Raw genomic sequence first — 24,030 nt, 5'->3', positions numbered from 1 at the left:
TTTGTGTGTCAGCCATTAGTCTCTCTAAAGCCCCATGGCACCAGATGGCGGCTGCAGCAGCCCCACAATGCCTCAACACGCCTGACAAGACATCGATTTAACACCTCCCTAAGCCCCGCCCACTGGTGTGCCTCAGATTAACCAATCACAGCACAGATTCACCACCCACTTGACCAGGATTAACCAATGACTGCTTCTCATCCATGCTCCAGGGATTATCAACACTGGGAGACTGTGTGTGTGTGTGTGTGTGTGTGTGTGTGTGTGTGTGTGTGTGTGTGTGTGTGTGTGTGTGTGTGTGTGTGTGTGTGTGTGTGTGTGTGTGTGTGTGTGGTGAATAATCAGATCCAACCACCACAGTGAGCCTAAACCAAACACTCTGCCCACCTGAGCTGACAGCCAATGAGAGTGTGCCTTACTGAATGAGCTGTAAATTAAACTGGCCATTCACAGGAACAAACAGACCGGAAAGAATTAACACAGAGTAATGAGGCTGACAGCATATGGCCTGTGTTTTACAGTGGGACCGTGTGTGAGTGGGAGTGCTTCCACACCAGAGTCTCACTTTAAACATTTCTTTTTAATCCACTGAAGGAACGTCACTGAGCAGGTAATGTTTATAAATGCATTAAACTAAAATGATAATCTGATAACCACAGATTGTTTTATTTTGGTCTGAACTAGTGTGGAAGACTTTAATTACAGCATTATTTGTTTTATGTAGGTTCACATCATCCAAATTCAGACAAATCCGCCAAATGACTAGCAGGAGTGAGATAAAATCCTTTGTCATTATAGATGCTGAAGTGTAATTTCTTGCATTTCATTTTTTTTTCTTTTCTCCAAAACAATTTTGACATCATTACATTTTGGACAACATACTGATAGATACCTATGATAGATAAATCTATGCTAGGCAAATATCAATATAAATTAATCGACCATGTAAAAGTTAACATGTTTAATAATGATAGTATAATGATAGAGAGTAAAATTTGGCAAATTAAACCAATTCAACATATATATTGGAAAGAATTATATAAAACTTGGACCATGACCGTACATCTCATCACTATAACCAGATATCTTATTGACAATAATTTTGCCTTTTATTAGCTATTTTTGCATGCATCTGTATTCATATATCTCCCCATAAATACACCGGACCAATCACCTGCTACCTGTATATATTGTATATTTATTTAAATGTCCATTTTTGTTTGTTTATTTTTGCACTTTTTCTTGAAGAATAAGTCAGAATAAACTTGCTCAGTTTATTCTGTGTTGAACTATCTGTCTTTTTTCGATTTAAGTACCTGGGAGCACTGTGAAGAGTCAGATTCCTTGTATTTGTCACACATATTTGGCCAATAAAGCCAATACTGATCCTGATATCTGTCATAATGGCTACTTTTGAATCAATATGTTCGTAGTCAATTCTCAGGTCTTAAGTTGCTCATTGGATATATATACATATGCTGCATCTGTGCTTATAAAGACCACACCTCATTCTTCACGTCTCGTCAAGTGGCACAAGATGAAAACATGCAGAACTGCAGCCCCTCACACACACAAATCAAAACCATTCAAACCAATATTCTTCAATGGTCCAGCAACATTTTGATCATTCACTTGCAAAGTTTTAAAGGAAAAAGAAACTCGTAACTAGACCAATCAAGACGAGCAAAACCAGGTGCAAGCTCTTGTGTCCGAGAACAAAATCTGCATTCATTCCCTCCACATCTGCACAAATCCACAGCTAATTAATATAAACCAAAGCCCGACGGATATATGGGATTTTTTAAACAGATGGCGATACTGATTTTAGAGGGGAAAATGAATCAATAACTGATAAGGCAGCTGATAAAGTCATTTTTTTGAGTTGGAATGAAAATAGACCTTTTTTATGTGGATGGTGCACCGACTTTTCTATTTTCACAAACTTCATGAAATCATTGCTTTACATAATAATACATTATATGAACAATGCATTAAATTGTCAGCCAATTCTATAAATGATAACTGAGGAAATAAAGAATAAATAGGAATAAAATAGCTAAATAAACACCATTACTGTTCAGTTTCAGTCAATTGCTGAATATTTTTTAAAAATAATGAGGATTAAAAAATGTAAAACAATTTTAAATCACGCCAAGCATCATTTTCTGCATTATTAATTGTATAAAAAACACCATATACACACCGATACTTTAATAGGCCAATATCAGCAGATAATATCAGTCAACAAATATATCTGTCGGGCTCTAATAAAAACCAGAGAGATCTTTAGAGATTCCATGAAATAACCAGCATGGAAACATTTCTCACATTGCCCAACAGCTCAGAATAACAAGTTTTACTGCAGTAAGAAAGAGTCTGAGTGGTGTTTGAGCTTCACGCTGCTCTGCTTGGCTCTCCAAGGTTGTGAAACTGAACTGCAAGATGTTAACATCATCTCCATAACAAACAAAACATCATAAAAAGCCCTATGAGAGATTAAAATGCTAGTGCTGTCTGTATACTCACTGTGGCCTGATTTATCACACTGAACGAGACGAATAAGAAGCAGTCTGTGTTTATAATTCCCGTCTGCGCAGCTGTATACTACATAAATCCTCAAACAACATCAAGGAAAGAACACAATAAACGCAATTAAAAGAGAAACATGTGGCTAAAAGCACTGATGCAACAAATCATATACTATTATTAACAAACTGCAGGTTTTGGGTTGGAGGGGGAAGTCAATCGCTGTTTGAAGACATCAGACTGAGACAAACATTTTTAGGGCACGACCAATAAACTGGCACGACATATCAAACAATATCTTATTGCACTATAATGTTATCAATTTTCATGTCTGCAGATGAATAACAAGAAAACTGCAGTACAGAAATGCCAAAGATATGTTGGAGGCAGTGTAAAGAATGATTCCTTACATATTTATAACTATAAAATGTTTTACACAGAACATATCTAACATTTAGTATTCTTTAGTCAGATTCAAGGAATACTGGCAAAAAAGTTGCCCCCCCTTTTTCAGCCTGTTCTCCCGCCAAAAAAAAGTCAGGTCGGGGTGGATGGGTCGAACAAGAGGCGGCCTTATACTCAGGAGAGCGGGGTTCGCGTCCCGTGTGGAAACAAAGGTAAAGTATTTTTAAGTTTATGTTACTTGAATCACGTTTTTTACGTAACTTGCGGCAGTCACGTGACACTTATAACTACTTCATTTCCAGCATTTATGTACATTCATTTACTGTTTAAACTATATGTATGAGCTATTTTTAGAATGCGTCGGTATTCCGCGCCGCGATACGTACATATGTGCCCTGAAACACAAGTCGCGATACGTGCCAACATGCTGTATTTTGTGGTACTGACACACGACCTCTTCTGCTGTTTATGTTGGAGAACTTGTTGAAATTTTTCTGAGCTTTTACACCACAAATAAAGGCATCGACCAAAACAGACATGAGTTGCACCTATTGCACCTATAAGGATTACAAACCAACAACGACGACGACTATGTGGAGGTCACATAGTCTGAACCAAGACAGTAAAGTTTTATAACTTTCAAACAGCACATACCAGATCCACTGCTTCCATTTCTACCATTTCACAGATGACTATTTTGATTTTTGTTTTGTTTATTAGTCACGCCTTCAGTGTGTAAAGGTCTTAAGAGCACAGTTGCTCCAAAAAAAAAAGGCTGGAGGCAATACAGGTCCACCTGATATTTATGAAACTGCAACAAATGCCCCTGCTAGAATAACTCTACTTTGATATGTTTTAAATTATCTCCCATATTCTCAAAATCTCATTGTATTGATAGGATATGAGTGTTGCCTAGAAAATCAACTCGATGAGGCTATATTCACAAGTCAGGTTTCACTTATCTGCAGAAGATTTTCAGGTGATGACAAAGGAATTAAAAGGACGAGAAATGCAAAGAAACTAAACTAGTTTGAGTTCGAACAATGTCCTCCACATTTAATGTGAATCTACAGTCTCGACAACAGTTTAACATTCACAACAAGTGGGTTAGATTTAGACACAGGGTAGCTTGTTTGGAGAAGTCTGGATTTTTGGGTCTTGCTTAACACACAAATCAGCAGTTCTCCTGACATTAATTCATTTCAGCAGCCAAATGGTTGGAGAATATGGTAAATACATTACAGAGAAGTTCCAAGTATTGCTTTTATTTGTGCTCTTATTTACGGCTGTTTTTCTCTTTTATTCTTCTGTTGAGTGCTCTGTGTGTGTGTGTGTGTGTGTGTGTGTGTGTGAGCTAAATTGGGTAAAAATAGGCCAGGGTTCCTGTTGTCAGCTTGCATCAAAAGAAACTGTCACTCTGCTTACACACCAACATCGAGAAGACAGTAAACTGGAACACATATTTTAAACAAGAACGGATGAGAAATCTTTGATAAAAACTGTAGCTGTATCCCAATGTCAAGGAAGGGTCCTCAAACGGCTGAATTTGAAGGATACTACGTCATCGACATCCGCCGAAGGACTGTCCCAATGTCCAGGATCCTCCAGAGGACAGAGTCCCTCTTTTGCCCAAATTCCAAAGATGAATGTGTGTATCCTCCGCGCGCTCCGACCACCCATAATGCTTTGTGCACAATCTACTGGGGGATTTAAAAATGGCGAGTGTAGGAACAGCGACGCCGGCAGCGCAATATGCATTTAAATATGCAAGTATTTTCAGTTTACACTGAATGTTACCACATAACTTACAAAACGTGTGTTCAAAGTCAAGCAAAAACATATCCATAAACAAATGCCAGAATATTTAGCTAAAAGATAATAAATGTCATCTTGATACATTGCCGGTTAAGTTAATTAATGCCGCCTCAGTCACTAAAGTTATTGTTAATTAATTTATATGCGTCAGATGATGACGTACTATGTGCAAAGTATACAAAGCTATGCTATACATTTGTTTATTGTGTTAACAGTGACCAACAGTCCGCTATCATCCTTTATTGTTATTTTTAAATAACTGTTTTTAAACTGCAGCGCTGAATTTAAGCAGGACGTCCAATTACGCAATGACGCACACCTGCTGTTCCATTTGTGCGGTATTACAGTGAAAGGAAGGACTCTGGCTTAGTCTCTGGAGGACCCGAAGGAAGGATCCCACCAAGGAAGGATCCTTGACTTTGGGATACAGCCCCTGTTTTATCTGAAGAAGGTGCTTCCTCTTGCATTTCTCTGTCTCACTTCCTGTTGACAAGAAAGTGTCACTATCTCAAAATCTTCTGCAGATAGCTGTGACTTAACAGTGACTTGTGAAAAAAGGCCAACACATCTGTGGTGTTCGTGTCACGAGTCTCATGTGTGAAGCAAAATAAAACCACAGTTGACTGAACTCAGAAATGTTGTTTTGATGTTTAAATTGATTTTATAAGTTAAGTAGAGCAAGATATTTAAGTGGCTGTGATGTTACCAAACATAAATACTGTAAAAATTCCACTTGGCTGCCTCATCACTGAAGACTGAATCAACACAATGAGCAGTCACACTGCAGCGTACAGTTCAACCTCGGGTAAACAAGTAAACCCGCCTAAATCCCATTCCTGATGGGATAAGAGTGTGTGTGTGAGTGTGTGTCCTTACTTTCAGTCTGGTATTAAACCTGTGTTTATCCAGGGAAGGTTCACTGCACACCAAAGCTCTGTCCCAGCAACACCCAGACACACTCAGTGACACGTCCAGTACAGCGACTTTAACTTCAGTCAGTATTAGAGTGTGTGTGAGTTTTAAGGAACTGCTAAATAATGTGTCCTCCTTCTGTGGTTTAAACTGTGCACATGATTTTGAAAAACAACCAGGCAGCTTAAATTCTGTGTTTTTTTTCCTGTGATGCACACTTCATGCCCAGAATGTACAACCCGATCCCATAAAAAGTTGAGACGCTGTAAAAAAAATGAATAAAAAAAAATGAATGCAATGATGCATTTAATAGAATGTATACTACAAAGAGTCTATCCTCCTGTCAAAACGTCAGTATAGGTCGCGGTACAGGCAGCGAAAGACAAGCTATGTTTACAAATTTCACTGTCCACTGTAATGCGGCCGCTGCCATCTCGCTGACGTTATAGTGATCGATAGCCAAACGAAGTTTAAAAGGGCAAATTCCCGCGGTTGGCCGGTGGATGGGTTGAACAGGCAACAGACTTTCACCCAGAAGAGTGGGGTTCGTGTCCCGTGTTAAAACAAAAGTAAACCATATTTAACTTAAGTTATGTTGTTTACGTAAGTTACATGAGTCCCGTTTTTTAACGTAACCTACATTTTGTACGTAACTTTACGTGACCCTTGTAACTACTTCACTTCCGACATTTACATACATTTATTTACTGTTTAAACTGTCTTTTATAACGGCTTATCAGACATTTTTTGCCCTAAGACTAGGTCAGTGGTTTTACAACATAAATCCACAGAAACTGCAGTCTTTTTTACAACCACGGACTGTACATGTGTGCTATTTTTAGAACGTGCCGTGAGCTGCGCCGGGATAGCATATTAAGCTATCGCGGCCCTGAAACACTAGCAGGGATACGTGCCTGCTTGCCGTAATTTGCTGTACAGCCGACCTCTTCTGCAGCTTATGTTGGAGAACTTTTTGAGTACAAAGCAAAATATATAAGATTCAAACCGGAAAACTTTTTTTCTAAATATAGACACTCATTCTGAATTTGACGCATTCTGTTTTAATTTATGTTTCACACAGCCCCAACTTTTTGGGAATCAGATTTATTTTTTTTTACAAAATTCGCCAGTTTAGTTACAAAACAATTTAAAAACATTTACTTTGTCGTGTTGCTGCTGATGGACCCAGCATGTGCCTCTCAATATCTGGAACATTTCATCGCGTTGCGTGTGGCTTTTTTGGGAACCTTTAAGTTTTATTCTTTATTTTTTAATAATGGGTTATATATAACAGCATGTAAATGAAAAGCACAATACGGTTTGGTGACTGGATGAACATAATGGCTATCTGCAATTGGCTGGGAGTAACTCTACTTGGTTTTTAGGCTGAAAATGCAAGTAATCCTACTGATTTGAGACAAAAAACAAATTAAACGCAGCAGAAACCTGAAGTCACAGGAGTTCCTGAAACAGCTGACTACACAGATGCTCATTGTAATATATTAGAATAAAATAATAATCACAAATAATTCACACTTTTGGGAACCGGTGGGAATAACGTGATCCTCCCATGCGCTACGTCCTACCGGGGAATCTCCCCGTCAGGTGTCAAGAAGCGGTCTGCTAACTCTGCATGTATCGGAAGAAGCGTGTGGCCAGTTCAGGGCTCTCCCCAGGCAGACAGGGACGAGGTAGCGCCCAGGATCATGAAATAGGACAAAACTGGGTGATAAATAAAAGTGGGTTACAAAAATCGTGGGATAAAAATTTAATAAAAAAAAAAAAGAAAGTTTCAGGGTGAAATTTGCCTTTAAGCCAGTGCATTTTTAAGATCACTGAGATAATAAAACACAAACTTTGCTTTCATTTATTCTAAATTGTTCAGTTTCCCTCATTTATGCACAGTGGGGAAGACATGCACCATTCGTCAGTTTTATTGAGTCAGTATTTCACCTAGTGCAGGGCTTAGCCTGTGCTCACCTGCATACAGGAGAGGCAGGTAAAATGACAATAACATCAGTAAACATGCTTGGTAGTGAACGAAACATTAACTTACAGAAGGATTTGGTTTATTGTGTATTTTTAGCTGAACTACACCTTTGGTGTGGTGACACTGTTTTGCCCTCCTTTTTCTCTAAAAAGTTGTATGGATTTGATGTGATTTAAAGTAGCCTGGTGTGTTTTATGTGTGAGCACTGTGCCAGACTTTGTTTAAAAAATAGCCTTTTAAAAGCTACAGCATCTGGTCATACAGTAATTTAGGAGGCAATTTTGGTTAATTTGTGTGCTCTGAATAATTTGGCATCTAGTCAACACATCTGTCATATTTTTGTTAGAAACTCCTGGCATTTGCTTTTTGAGTTGTTCTCAGTTTTGGAAGAAGGAAATAACAGGAGTAACATGCTAAAAAAGTAACAGATTTTATTTTTAAAAAGGTGCTGTTTAATGGTTCATGTCGATTTTGAAAAGTAGGCCTAGCAAAAAAAAAAGAAAAGAAACTTTAAAGTGCTGAACAGAGTTTGGTGTGGTGGTAGAACAGGTGTTTAATTGGCTTGCACCTTCTCCATCACTGTCATTATCTTTCTCTCCTTTTGTCTTCCTTTACCTCCCTCATCACTCTTCCCATCATCACACTCTCCTCCACCCCTCCTTCTGCATCTCTCTGCTCTACACCTCTCTCATCACTTCTTCATTAACACATCAGCCCATTTCATCTTCTCTCTTCACTTTCTCAGGTGAAATTTTTCCTCCGTCCTCTCCTCCTCTTTTCACATCCTCTTCATTACTTTCAATTTCCCTTGCTTCATATCCTTTTCATCTCTTAACCCCATCACCTTTTCCATTTCCAAACTTATATTTCCTTGCTTACGCTTCACTCTCCCATTTCTCCTCATGTCAGCCTGTTTAGCCCTATTTGAATACATTACTATCACATGTTAATAACTTAATATTCAATTACTGCATTCCACAAATTTCCACACTCATTTAACATACAACACATTAAAAACATTCTCCTAAAAGCCTTTGGCAACAGAAGACAGACACTGTTTATTTAAATGGAAAAATGGCATTCAATTGACTATATTATGTAATATTAACAGGGGAAGGTTAGGTGCGGCATTTACACACTTAAATCCACTTCAGCTCCTCTCTCACTGCTCAGATATTAATCTGTAAGTGGCCTTCTGGGAATCTGACCACAGCTCCTGACTGCTGTTATCAACAGGGCTCTCATAACAGAGAGAAAATGCTCTGACAAACACCAGCCCAAATTATTTATCCACTCACACGGCTCATATCAGCTGCTTAATGATAACATTTATGATCTTTGAAGAGCGAGAGAGAGAAATAGAGAAGGGGCGGACAAGCACAAGCTAGTGTAATTAGTAAAATGCAATAACTCAACAATTAGTCACTGGATACCACAGATTTCTTGGTTTAAAATGTAAAGAATTTCTCGCTTTTGTTTCCAATCATTACCTACTAAATTAGCCATCTTCAGGGAATTAAAGAAATATATCTGTTGACATATCTGATGTGCAGCTGCCTTCATTTTTGCTCTTATAGACTAAACTGAAGTAACTAAAACTAAACGAAAAATACAAAGAGTTAAAGTTCTAAAAGTTCTAAAAGACATGGGTAAAAAAATCTGAAAATCTTGGCTTCCAAACTGTTCATAACTAACTGCATTATCACTAAACAATACTCATTATGGCACACAATATGCCACAAAAAGGAAGATGTCTGTCCGCCTATGTCTGTGCTCCGTGTTTTTCATCAGTAAGAGTGTGTGGGTCAGTTAATGAGATCAAGTTACAAACACACACACGCCATTCTGCCTGAAAATCAATGGATGGTAATGCAACCTCAATGCTGCGACAGACACAGTAAACACAGCTGCCACACAGCTGCATCCTGCATTCAGGCCAGGAAACCAACCAGTGACGCATCTCTGTCAATCGAATGATCTTAAATAGTTCTCTAAACTAATTTAGTCTCATTTTGTTTGGTTTCTTCCTGAGAACAATGACATTTTAAGTTGGAGTGAAGGCCGCAGGGGTGTCAAACTGATCCGTCAAAGGGCCGGTGTGCCTGCAGGAGCACACCTGACTAGAATCATGTTCATCACCTGAACTGTTTTCAATCAATTTTATATCAGGTGTGCTCTTGGTTGCTACAAAACCCTGCAGCCACATGACCCTGTCATGGATCAGTTTCACACCCCTGGAGTCAAGAATCTCCTCACTATTCAGAATAATAACTGAGCCCATCAGAGCTTTATGCAAGATTCAGAACAAAATTTGTCTCCTTCAAGTGCCAGAGCACAAAATAATGCAGATGGATGAGATAAAAGCAGCTTTGCAGGTTGTGCTTTATCACCTTACAGAAAAAATAATAATAATAAAAAAATAAAATGGTTATTTAAAACTTTGCCTGCCCTTTTTTTTCAACTGAATATAATATCGACTAGGCCTGGCACAATAACTATTTCTGTTACACGATATATTGTCCCAGAAATGATGCGATAAATTATATTATTGTAATATAAAAAGACCAATTTATGCTGCTGATATAATGATAACATGATTATAATGCAAATACACCCCTTCAAAGAACAATGAACTTTTAATTCTTAAGAATATTCAAATTGACAAGATGGATATGTGAGAAATATCCAACTGTGGTGTGATTTATGAGGAGTAAAACATCCCCTATGATCATGAAAAATCCAAAATGCAAAGTGTTATGGATAAATTTAAATTGCTTCTTGTCTGTAAAGATTCTCAGTCACTCAGGACAATCACTCGTGTATTTTATTTAATAAAAACCCTTACAAACCCATTGGTGGAGAACCCTCATTAACAATGGTGCTGAGTTACAGCACATACAATAACTGCAGACAGCTAAAATCAACTGATGAAGCCTCTTGTCTCAGTAGTGAAACATCTTTAAAGTGAAACTGCAAGTCAAGTTGCCTTTGACTTGGTGTTTATCAGGAGAAACTTGACAGTCAGCTCTTGGAAAGCTGAGCATAACAAAATGAAGCTGAGAGCCAACATTCCTCAGATACTTTTATACATCTCTGCAGCCTGTTCTCCCTTCAGTCTGAACATCTTGGCAAAGGGATGCTGTGATGCTAAAAGGCCCAATCCAATTTATTAGCTGATGTCCAATCAGCTGTCTGTCAGCAGTCGTGCGAGAGCTTTCTCAATGGAAACACACACACACGCTAAGAGTGCAGGAGGAGACATTACAGTAATGACCTGCAGTAACCTCACTGCACGTACTGTACCGTATACTACAATGACAGTAGAGCAGCCATCAGTCAGACAGTGTTCATCATTTCACTACTAAATGAATCTGTAAATGTTGATGTTTAAGTGATGAAAGAATTATTCAATTAATTTCTTGGACAGAAAATCACTAAAAGCTCTTTATATTAAGGTAAACATATTTACCATAATAATTTGTTTATTAGCATGCATATTCATAGCGTATTTTGGCTCTTTCATACTTATTATAAACTACTTAATATTGCCCTATTCTGCTATATTATATTCTACAGCTACTAGGCCAATCAACAAAACTATATGTGACGCGCTCCATCAAAATGAGTCGGAAGTCGCAGCCGCCCGTTCTTGTAAAAACACGTTTAAACATGAAAAAACTGATTTGGTGCTGTTTTGGGGTTTTATGCGTTTCTGAATAAATAAAGTATCAACTTTAAGACAATGTTAACATTAATATGAAATTCAAATGATAAGTATAGTTTTTAAGCTCTTAAACGTAACGTTGTCAGAAAGTTTTTCGTAGCACACAGCTGTTTACAGATAAGCTGGATGACGTGGTTCAGATAGTGTTGAAGATCGCTGGCTGAAATAGTTGGATTAATGTGAGGAGAACATTGTAAAACTTTTCAATTTAATCAGAGATAGATGTGCTACATGTGATGATAACGTGACAGCGTTAATTATGGACTATTTCACCGCAGCGTTAGGTGATGAGACGAGAGGAGAGACAGCGGGACCTCCGACTAGGACGCGGACGGTCCAGCTAACGTTAGCCAAGATAATGACGGAGAGATTGAGTTGGAGGAAGAAGAGGAGGAAGATATTGCGCTCATGGATGAGCCGATGGTAGCATGAAATGTCTCTGACTGTAGTTATCTAAACGAGGACAATGTTAAAGAGACCGTCGCTCGGGAGTACATTGGAGCCGCAAACTTCACAACGGCGGCGCCTGCTAGCTGCTATTTCCACCGGAGGAGACGTGAGAAGACGCGATCTGGTTAAATAGATGACATATGGTAAGTGTTTATACTTTTTCTACAAGATCCTCTTTTTCTCTGTTAGTAAGGGCTAATAAAATCACTAGAGCAGGCTAAGAAAGCAGCTAATCATGATGTGTGATAACATCAGTGTGTGTAACGTTAGCCCAGGTGTGGGTGTGTCTTAGGTGTCTATTGTCTCCTATAAATTACATTTATTAACATAATGAGGAAAATCAGTGTTTCATATTTCAAAATAGTGTTGTTTCTGAACATAATCCAGGCAGTGATTACCTTATCACCACATAACTGAGACTAATTATTAAACAGTAATATACAAACATAATTTGTAGGAGACAGGGTTGCTGTGAGACACAAAGGTGAGGAGATATTTAGGCTATAACAAAATAAACAGCCTTAAGTATGGTAAAAGTATAGTACAATTATTGTTTAAAATATCTGATATGGTGAATCATAAACTGTATGGTGAATATGTTATGTTTCTGAATATGGGGCTGTATTGAATCCTGTGCAGTCTGTCTATCAGTGAATGCACTGATCATATTGAAGCAATAATATGGAAATGATCAGGCCTCATTCAACAATGATTCAATATGATTTAGCCAGCCCAAAAGGTTTGTGATGACTGTATTTTTCATTTATGCTATCTTATTTTATAGATGAAAAACATTTGGTCCATCTTGTGAAGCTCCATACAACTCTGTCAGAGGATGCAGTGTGAAAAGCAGCAACACCAGAGGACTGCCTGCTTCCTTGATGCATGTGACAGTTTAATTATGAAATAATAATAAATACATATGAAATAATATAAAATATATTCTGTATTATTATATTAAAAGGGCCATTGTCTGTATATACAGTACAGGCCAAAAGTTTGGACACACCTTCTCATTCAATGCGTTTCCTTTATTTTCATGACTATTGACATTGTAAATTCATCAAAACTATTAATGAACACATGTGGAATTATGTACTTATTACGTGGTCACGTGCATGTGTATGGGTGACAGTATGAGTAGACTACACATACAGATGTGGGGTATCACCTTTGAACCAAAAATATTGTGTTCATTTGGAGTCTAGTCTTAATAAATGTGTTTTAATCCCTGTGAAACATGGCGGAATCTGTATCATTTTCTTTAAAGCCCTTTTTCTCAAAACTAATGTTTGATAACAGTCTAACTTTGGAGGAGCATATCTCATTGAATATTTGGCGTAGAAACATAATTTTGGTATTGACATGAAGTCTCTTTACATACATATCAAAATCTCAAAATGTGTTTCGGGGTCAATGTGACTCATATTGATGGAGCAGGTCACATATGTATTAAACGAAAGCAAATTAAGATAGCTTTGTTAATGCCCTAGAAATAGTAGAATATTGTAGTGCATAATAAGGCATTAATAAGTTTTGTACTGACTAGTAAAGAGCCAAAAAGCAGCTAGTTAATGGTCAATATGTGTACTTTAATATAAAGTGTTACCTGTTTATATCTTTTAAAATCATAGTCAATTGAATATTTGTTTGAAAAAACTAAATTTTTAAATAAAAACCTATTTATTTATTTAACTGTATTGACTGATTTATATATTTATATTTACATTTATCTTTATATAAACTGCCTCACTTATTTATTTCAGGATTTATACATTTATTTAATACAGGTTTATTTATAACTGAATAAAATGACAGTCCATACTGAGAAATTGTAATTTTTCATATTTTTTATAGATTTATAGGCAACACGAATAACCAATTAATCAGAGAAAATATTTAACAAATAATATAAATACTGGTTAGCTGCAGCCCTTGTATGTTTACAAGACAAATGGCTAAAACTATTATGTGATGATCACTCTGCAGAGTTTTTACATTTTCTAATTTTGTAATTGGTTAATCATCTTAAATGTATTTATCGTGTCTGTTCTTCACTTTAGTTGATCTGCACTTCAAGTTAACAATAAATATTTCATTAAAATGTACATTTGGAAGTTGTCATTTCAACAAGATCGTGAGGTTTAATAACCTATAATAATAAGAACAGAGAAATTAAATGATGAGATACTTTTGGGCAAGGCACTGCACGTTTGACTTGACAGAACACTCCACCTGTCAGCTCAGGTGTAGCTGTGAAACCAGCGCTGCTAAAAATACTTTTCTATTCTTATCTTGATAAAACACTCGCCAGACAAAATGTGTCAACACAATTAACATGTTTGCTGTGAAACTCACATCCCAGATTTGTTTGTCACACCATTAGTTACAGGACATACTCAGTCTATGTCGAATCATCGTCAAAGTTTAGAAAAGGAGGAGAGGAGTGACGGAAAAAAAAAAAACTGGGTGGGAGTGGGACTGATGAGGACTGAGCAACAGAGGTGCAGGCAGCTGGGTCACAGAGACAGAGACGAAGGGACAGAAAGAAAGACTGGATCAGTTCAGGCTAGGGCGAGAGAGAGAAAGAACAGTGTGAGGACGCAGGAGAAGTGAAAGTGAAGGTGAACATTTGACAGCCTCATGTGACCTGTGATCATAGGACTGTTACGCCATCCTGTCTGAAGACACGTTCATGACAAGACGCGTGACCTGAAGACATCAGCCGCCTCCATCTTATTCAGAACAAATCAGGTTTTCCCTTCAGGGAACCTGCAGGTTTCTCTGATTAGGATGGCGATACACATCTGTAGATAGTAAACTATAGGGGTAGTTTGAATATTCTGTCAGTTTATTGTGTCTCTACATGCAGTTTGACATGTGAAGGGACAATACTCCGCTTCAAAACCAGCATGATAGAGAAACGTGCCTACCTGTCTGTATCAGTCCTGCGCGAGCAGAACTAAATACTATCAACCTGGCCGGGCCATCAGAGGTCCAAACACACTGCTGCATACGCCGTTCGGTAGCCGTGAGCTAACATTAGCTAACAATTACAGTTGTTTTAATCACAAAAGAGCACAGTGTGTTAACAGAGTCCGCCACAGATTTCTCAAGAAGACTGTCAAAATAAGATGCCTTAAATAAAACATAAAATAACTCTTATTCTCCATTAAAATAATTCTTAAAATTTGCAATAATAAGATCAGTGTATATGATGGAATAGCGGCATTAGAATGCGTGAGAGGCAGGCGGCAATCTCCGTGCCTGAGCATGGAAGCCACCAGGAAGTGCATAAAGCCTGCAATTCACCGAAAATTCCAATAGGGGGTGCTAAGTTTGGCTGCAAAAGAAATCTGCCCATTCATTTCAGTGCTAAATTTGAAAACTTCTCACTTGATTTATTACCTCAGAAAAAATTTTCAGGGACAACATTATGGTCTCAATCGCTAGTAAAAAATCTTCTTCAAGACAATTTGATGTCAATAGTTCTAATAATGGCCCCATTTAGAAGAAAATAGAAGATAAAGAATCGTATGATTTGGGGCGTTTCTAGCTTTGATTGACAGGTCACTGACAAGGCGAGCCGGCACCAGGAGAGAAGCAGAGCGTATCCATGGCAACGTGTCAATAAAGTTATATATAACGTTATATAGATAGAAAAGAGGACGTTTAGCGGTTTGGTCTCATAACTTTGACCCTTTCACACTATATTTTCACTTAATGACAGTTCATTTGAAAGTTTTGTTCAGTAAAATGTCTTGTTCAGCGTTTGGTTGGACTAACAGACACTCCAAGGAGTCGCTGCTCAGTTTTCTGAGGTAAGAAAGATACATTTTGTTTTTGTTTTTTTGCTAGCCAAAACTAACATCCCAGTTAATGCTCCAGTTAATGCTAACATGAATTAGCAGCGGCTTCTCTCAGTCGGGTTGCCGGTGTAGAGAGGCTGTAGTCAGTGTCGTCAGATCCCTCGCGCTCCGCCACAGTCCAATTATGGTCTGCTCCGCGTATCGGAAACATGATGGCGACGCAAGATGGCGACGAGTGTAACGCTGAACTCGAGGCTTCCAACGGGCAGTCCACAAACCAATGGGTGACGTCACGGTGACTACGTCCATTATTTATATACAGTCTATGGTGAGAGGCACCAAATTTGGGCTTTTATGGAAAAAGATTATCCGGGGGCATGCCCCCAGACCCCCCTAGCACACTGGCTGGCTGCTCCGGGTCCTAGTGGAAAGCATGTTGACAGCAATTAAAAATGTCACAGTAGCAAAACAATAAAGATTCTATAATACAGTATCTCCCGACTGTGAAAAATGTTGTGAGGTGTTTGCTCTCATTTAGCTCTCAAAGTGCACGAGATTGATGCATTTTACTTATAAATGTACAAAACTCCCTGGGTGGGCATGCCCCCGGACCCCCTAGATGGTTTGCCAGAATCTCTTAAAATCCTGTGGGAAACACTGTATACTATTCATTAGGGCTGGGCGATACGGCCAAAAAATTCCATCATGGTATATAATGTTATATCAGAGTAATCTTATATATCAGAATAATGTAATCGCTCTGTTAATTCTTTAAAGAAATGGTTTAAAACAACTATACTGTTCTTCAAATTTAATTATTTTGGTGCTTAAAGCAAGCACTAAAATTTCTCCAACATGGAATCTTTAAGGGTCCCAACACAATGCCACCCAGGCTCTATTTGCAACTTCACTCTGTCCAAATTGCAAGATCACAAAAACGTGCGACAATTGCGAGATGTGATAATCGCAAAATCATGCGTGAATATGTGTATGCTGTCATATCGCTCAACCCTACTATTCATATTCATAAAGTCAATAACTTAAGTCAATAAAAAGAGATTAAAGATTATATCGAAGTGAAATTCACTGACAACTGCAATTTGATATATTTTCCAAATCGTGGAGCTCTATTTCCAGGGCCAAAGCTTTAGACTCAAATCAATTCAAAGCCAAATATTTGCAGTTCTTGTTATATCAATCAACATTTTTGTGGATTTCTTGATTAAGTGATTCAGCATTTCCGCTCTATTTAACTTGCATAAATGGTAGCTGATGACAATTTTACCCACCATGGTCTGATTTTTGATAGTTTGATTTCTGTTAATTTCCCAGCTCATTTTCACTTTCTTGAGCAGAGAGTTGAGCTGTTTCCTACGATTCAGGATACTAACTATGCAATGATTTAGTTGTGTTCCCTGGATCAAAACCAAGCAAGGTGAAGCTGCATTTAGTTTCACCTGTGAAAAAAGCTCCCTGAATACCTGAGGTTAGCTGGAAACATGACTATTTACTTCAGCTTTCTCACAAATTACACACAATAGATATCTTTTTTTAAATCATTTTAATTGCTCATCTAAAAACACTTTTATCCACTTATATTTTAATTCTGCTTTTAATGCAGCTTCTAATGTTTTCAATGTCTGTTTTCATGTATTTTTATGCCTCTGTAAAGCACTTGGAATGACTTTGCTTATGAATGGTACAACACAAATACAATTTGCCTTGCTGAAAGTCACTGTAGTAAAATCCAGCTGGCTTCAAGAAAATAAATATTTGCATTTTGGAACATACATCACCAAATTTGACAAACTACTACTGCGCCCATTCTGATCCAGTATCAGTCAAGCTTGACAAAAAGGAACTACTCTTATTGAAATACACTACAAATTAATTTACAGTGCAAGAAACGGGACTGCACTGTTGTCCGTGGATAAAAAATGTAATTAATGTTTCAAGTCTGGTCAGGTCACGCCTGCAGGCACTCTGCATTTTTACAGCATCAAATCCAGCTTTAAAAAGCACAAAAACCTCAAGAAAACAGCAAAGGAATGTAAGTTAATTACTGTATAATACAAATAAATGGACAGGTCTCTCACTAACTGGGTTGAAAAATGAGAATCAATCAATCGTGAATCACTCGTCTCTGTAAAACTTAGATCCTGCTGTTGTTTTCGACTCTTTTGAATCTAAAGTCAGAGACTGAATACGAACCCTGCCAGTCTTCTATATGGAGAAACAAATATTAATACCAGTGAACCAAAGTAGGAAACCCAGCTGGGGGATAATTTTAGGTTTTCAAGGGTCACAGCAGAGACACTCGGAAGCCTTCACACTGCACCACAGCCAATCATACTTACTCAGGTTTAGAATAGACACAATAAATAATAATAAGTAAATTATATATCTATCTTTTCCTTCTTCCAGGAGAAAAAGCTGACTTTTTAATATGCATTAAGCATAGATTTTGCACCAATAAGCTGCTTTTTAAACAAATATTTTTATTTAAAAATATTTAATATCATTATTCCATATTATGTACAATGTCTTACATTTTCAACCAATTCTAGAAATGATAACCAAGAAAATAAAGAATAAATTAAAATAAATAAATGGCTAACACCATTTCTAAATCACCTCAAGCATTGTTTTATGCATATTATATTGTGTAAAAACTTCAACCGATAAATTTGTCAGGCTCTAATTAATGTATCTAATTAAGCATAGAATAGAAACAAGTTGTTATTTAGTAGGACTTGCCCATTTGGCACACCATTGTTGGCGGCATTTTACATGCAAAACCCTGAAACTTTCATCTTCTTTGCTGCTTTTCTCTTGTTTCATGTCATTGCAAATACATTTTGCACAGAACAGAGCATTTGAAGACGTCACCATGGAGTCTGGGAAAGTGAAATGACACTTTTCACAATTTTCTGACGTGATACAGACAACACGACAAACCAGTTAATGGAAAAGTACCACAGCAGATTAATCAATAATGAAAATAAATAGAAGTTACAGCTCTAGTTCTTATAATAAATGACCAACTGAAGTGAAGCTCATTCAGTTCCCAGTGTGCTGTAGCTGCAGTGAGGCAGCAGCAGCGATAATCTCCCTCTCTGACCTACTACTGCTCTCTTATCTAGGTGTAACCTGATTTGATGCGACTGGCTTTTATATGAGTCAGTGGCTGATGACCAAATGACATCATCCACCATCACGCGTTCCCCTCACCCCTTACACAGACCAGCTGACTCATAAAAAATAATATGATTTGGTCAAATGTTTCCTGTAAAATAAAACTGACTCAGATGTGAATTGTTTCAGTGATAACTTGCTGGAAAAGAAAGAGCCACTCCTTCAAGTTGATGCAATTAATGCATAATTTAAGCACTTAATGAAAACAGATGATAACTGGTCACACCTCTGAATTCACAGCAGCCTGAGGCTGAACTGTTAAAACACTTTACTGTCTGGCTGTTTAGCTGAGATGCACAGACACGATAATATTTTCTCTAAAAAAGGTTTGTACGGTATCTAAACGGGAATAGCCACTGTGAGATGGTGCACTTGGGCATTTGAGTAAAGGTTCACCACCAGTACAGATACATACTTTTTCTGGTGATGACAATATTCAGTATTTTTTCCAGAAAAAAACAACAAACGTCAGTACTTTATGAAGTTATGCAGCTGCTGATCAGAGCATGTCATTCATTAGTTAAAGATGTAATCTCCGGTTGTAAAAACTCAAGAATGGGTGACACTACAGAGAGGCAGAAATAAAAATGTATCTTCAAAGACACAGCAAGAAATCTTCTTCACATTATTACCAAAAGCTTGTCTTAATCAAAGTGCTGGTCACAGTATCTAAAAATAGACAAATTACTTCTCAGTTGCCAAATGACTGTAGCACTGTATCTGCTCTGATACTGAGGATTGTGCTTTTTAAAATATTTTATTCTCCTGCTAGTTTGACAGTTAAATTAGAGGGCTGTACTCAACTAATACAGACATGATTTGTCAACAAATCAATAAAAATGATATCATCGAAAGATCAGCAAAACTGAGTTCATCAATTAAGAACCATGCAGCATTTATAATCTTGTTTCAGCCAGAGATGAGCTCATACATTTCTTGGAAATAACTCATTCAGCAAGAAAAAAAGAATACATTTGACTGATTAATTCATGTCAACTAATCGACTAAGAGAGAACAGCCCTAATGAAGTGACACACTCCCAGAAAATATCATCACATCAAACACTGCACAAATACAAAACATTTATAGCAACATCACCACAGTGGATTGTAGTGTGACTAAATATCATCAAACAATACAAAGTAGGCGACTTATATTCAGAATGAGCACAGATGCATTATATTTTAATAATTTCTGACAATAAATGTGTGTGCTAAGAGTCACATGTGGGAGAGTAAAGGTGAAAGAATCTATGTTTCCTGCTCAATGAAACATAGCAACAGGACGTAGGACTGGGCTGGATACAGCTGAAGTGGCTGACAAGGGCAAAAACTGCAACTGTACATAATAAAGTTCACAAGATCAAATGTTTATAACATCTTTTGCCATAAACATGCATGCACACTGTCACACACCCACACAGTCAGCCAGTTTGTGAAACCACCTGCCACTCCACATACACATCACGAGGACATAAAAAGACAGCAGCTCTGCTGCAGCTATTTCAGATCCGCTCCAATGCAAACCAATAATAGGAACTACCATATTAAGAACACAATGGAAGTCATCTAGACTATATAAGCTATATGTTCTTAAATAGCCTGGCTATTGTGTTGACATACTATTAATAAGAGCCCGACTGATTTAACGGTCGATATTGGCCTATCATCAGTATGGGCGTATACAACCCCAATTCCCCCCCAAATGGGACACAATCAGACAATATATCCTATGTCCAAACTGATAAACTGTGTTTTCTGTTGATATACATTTGTTTTTTATTTACATTTTACATAGCAGCCCCCCTTCTGGTATGTGCCACAATGAAAACCTTTTTTACAGAACAAATAATGCTGGAAAAAAAAGCTTGGGGCGAAGTTTAAATGTTGTTATACAGCAATTTTATTTTATTAATTTAAATGATCAGCAATTGACTGATACTGAACATACACTGATGTTTATTTAGCCATTCATTTTTATTCACTATTTATCTAAATAGACTAATACTGATTGTACACTGATGCTTCTTGAGCCCTTTATTTTTTATTTATTCAAAAGTTATTATTAAAGAGACTATAGTCATATCGTTGCAAAATGCAAAATAGAAAGGGTGTATGTTGCTTCCACCTCAAATAAATCATTATATCTGTCGCCAAATCGATAATCAGTCCGAAAAAAAATCTGTAATAATCAACTTGCAAGGGAAGTTGCACCTGTCTCTCCAACATCCCCAAACACAGACAGGCGAGATTTAAAAATAATAATAATAAAATAAACCCCACATTGTTGCCTCACTTGGCTGCAGACTACAAATCCGGATTTATGCTGTGATGTCTTTCTCAGTCTTTACTCCACACTGACTAAATCTGTCACTTTACAATAATCGATACGACGCTCCGGGATCTGGACCCACCAACATCCTGTAACGTAGCTACAGCTCCCGGTTCGTGACTGGCAACCCGAACTAGAAAATACTGGTCGGCTCGAGAATCAAACCGTGGTTAAAGCGGATAATCTCTGCATCAAAGGAACACACACACAGCATCCATGTTGGTTAGCCTAGCATGCTCCGACCTGCGCCTGGTTTGAATAAGCCAGCTAGCTTTTAGCTCGCTAACTAATCCAAGGGCAGCAAAGCTGACTAACGTTAGCCCTCTGGCTAACTGTGTCGTTTCTTACCTTGTCTCAGGGCGGCTCCTGTATTCTCTCACAAAAAGAAGCGTAACTCGATTTCTTATAACACTCGCATCCCAGTTGTGCTTCGCTTTCCGCCGCTAAACCATTCAAGAAGCCGGTAGTACAGCCAACCGAGCTAACGGCTACACCAGGAGGGAGCGAGCTGTCAATCCGGGCTGAGCGGAGCGGTCGCGCGGAAACCCACTCACTCACTTACTCACCCGCCCTCTTTCTCAGTGCGCGTTCACGGCGACAGAAAAGCGCGTCCACTATACGACAGGAAGTCTCTCGCTGGGTTGCCAAATCCGTTTATTATAAAGCTGGTTGCGGTTTTTGTGCTTGTTTCTACAGTGAAGTTGTTTATTTTAATTGACATAATATATGTTGTTATTTGGGTATTTGGATCATTAATATTTAACACTGAAACATGATTAAAAATCTCATAATCAAATTGATATGTCAATAGCAACTTTAAACATAAAAATAAGGATTGATGTACTAAAACATCAACATAATGTTAGAAAAATTGCATGAGTAAACCTTGAAAATTGAATAATCTGTCACCAACAGAAAACCCTCACCATTTTTCTACGCAGATCGTTGATAAATGAAGAGTAGGAGGCGTCCAAGTTCTCAGTTTAACATAGTTTTATTACAATACGTCAAAAAATGTACATCTTACAGAGATTCTCCGGGTTCAAAAACTCATGTCCCTGAATACAAACAGACGGGTTTCAGTTCGTGAAGTCTGAACCCCGTCTCTCTCCCTACGAACCCATTAAAAACCTTACAATTGTTTACAAAACATGATGGTCAATTTCTTCCAGGAAGTTCCGCCTTCTTCATCCGCTGATTCGCCAGTTTTAATCCATACAAGGCCACGTCATGTCACCTGGACAACAATCTTGCTGCCGGAACCAGACCTTGCCCTGACCTACTAACAAACTTGTTAGCACAAACATTTTACCTTGTTATGACTTACAGAGATGTTATGTCTTACAGAGCCAAAGGATTTTCACTGTCTCACATGGATTCTAAAAGTCTAAAAAATATGAAACAGACAATGAAATATATGTAATCAAAGTAAATAAACTCAAACTCAAACCTCTCCAAGGTTTAGTGAATTATGCATACATAGTGACCTTTGATAGTGACCTGCGTTACGCACAGAGACAGACAACAGAGACAGTCAAAATATTCAAATTATTTTAACAATAATCAAGTACAAAAAAAACAAAACAAAAATCCCACATATGTAAGAAACTCGTGTGATCAAACGATTACACACACACAAACCCTCAGTTGGTTCTGAATCTGCTGAAAGCCAAAGAGAACGTGAACGTTCCTCTGAACTGTCCTGCTGCCAAGAAACCTCAAGAGATCATCGCTGCCCCAACCAAACACAGCAGCAAGAACAAGGCACACACACACACACACACACACACACACACACACACACACACACAGAGTATTTAAATTAAACCTGGTTTGATAAAAAAAAAGGTTGAAGTTTTTCTTTTAAATGTGGGCGTAAATTACAGAGAAAGGGATAGTTGTCGTAAATTTCTGTCAGTTCTTGTTTTACAAGTTATCTCTTTTCCCTTCACTGATAATAACATGTCCAATTTGTTATTAATGTAAATTTTTAAAATGTTTTTAATTCATTCATTTATTCATTACTCATTTTTTTCTGGACAGCAGGTTTAGAGTTTAAAAAAAATCAAATTCCAGCACACTGGCAGTATGAGTACTGTGCTACTGTACTGAACTGCTGCTACTCTGTTATATGCCACTACAGTCGTTCTGTGATGCCCCACTGCAATGTGAATGGACGCCAATATTGCGCTGTTGTGGAAACAGCATGAATGTCCAAAGGCAAAATGCTGGCAGAGCTTGTTATAGCACATTAGCGGGACTTTTGCGGAATCGCAGTGTAAAAGGGGATAATGTGTCTGATCTTTTTTTTTTTTTAAGATTATTTTTTTTGGCACTTTTCATGCTTTATTGAACGTGACAGATAGAAAGGGGGAGACAGAGAGGAGGACATGCGGCAAAGGGACCTCAGGCCGGATTCGAACCCAGGTCCGCCGCAGCAAGGACTCGCCTTAATGGTATGCGCTCTACCAGTGTGAGCCACCGGGACGCCCCAATGTGTTTGATCTTTGATAATCTAGAGCCCAATGTCAGCTGGGATCATCTCCAGCCAACCAAAGGAATAATGAATGAATGAATGAAATTCGTACATATAATAGTGTTGGTAATATTACCTTTAAAACACATTCAACTACAGATTACTGAATACAAGCATACATTATTTTTTTTACGCTTTCCCCATATTGATATTGGTACAAATACAATTTCCACCAAGGAAATGTTAATGAAAGTAAAAAAATCCTGGCCCATGCTTCAGATCTCCTCCAAAATTCAATAAGTTCTCCCTTGGCCCAAGCTTCACCTTTCCACTAAGTGGCATGGAATTCTGGCCATTAGTTTATCTGTAATCCTGCTGACAAACAGACAAATTAACG

The 24,030-nt window shown here is 37.8% G+C and overlaps 1 protein-coding gene across 1 annotated transcript in view; it reads right to left on the bottom strand.

Annotated features, from left to right (window-relative positions):
- Positions 1–21,717, bottom strand: part of dnajc5ab (DnaJ (Hsp40) homolog, subfamily C, member 5ab) — a 32,290-nt gene extending 10,573 nt beyond the window's left edge. The window contains exon 1 of the mRNA XM_059333957.1: positions 21,506–21,717. The gene's annotated coding sequence lies outside the window, so the exon portion shown is untranslated. The remainder of the gene's footprint in view (positions 1–21,505) is intronic.
- Positions 21,718–24,030: the final 2,313 nt, after the last annotated feature.

Source organism: Centropristis striata, chromosome 5 (genome assembly GCF_030273125.1).
Source record: "Centropristis striata isolate RG_2023a ecotype Rhode Island chromosome 5, C.striata_1.0, whole genome shotgun sequence".
NCBI lineage: Eukaryota > Metazoa > Chordata > Actinopteri > Perciformes > Serranidae > Centropristis > Centropristis striata.
Note: the sequence above shows the minus strand (reverse complement) of the source record. Positions and strands in the feature narration are given on the sequence as shown.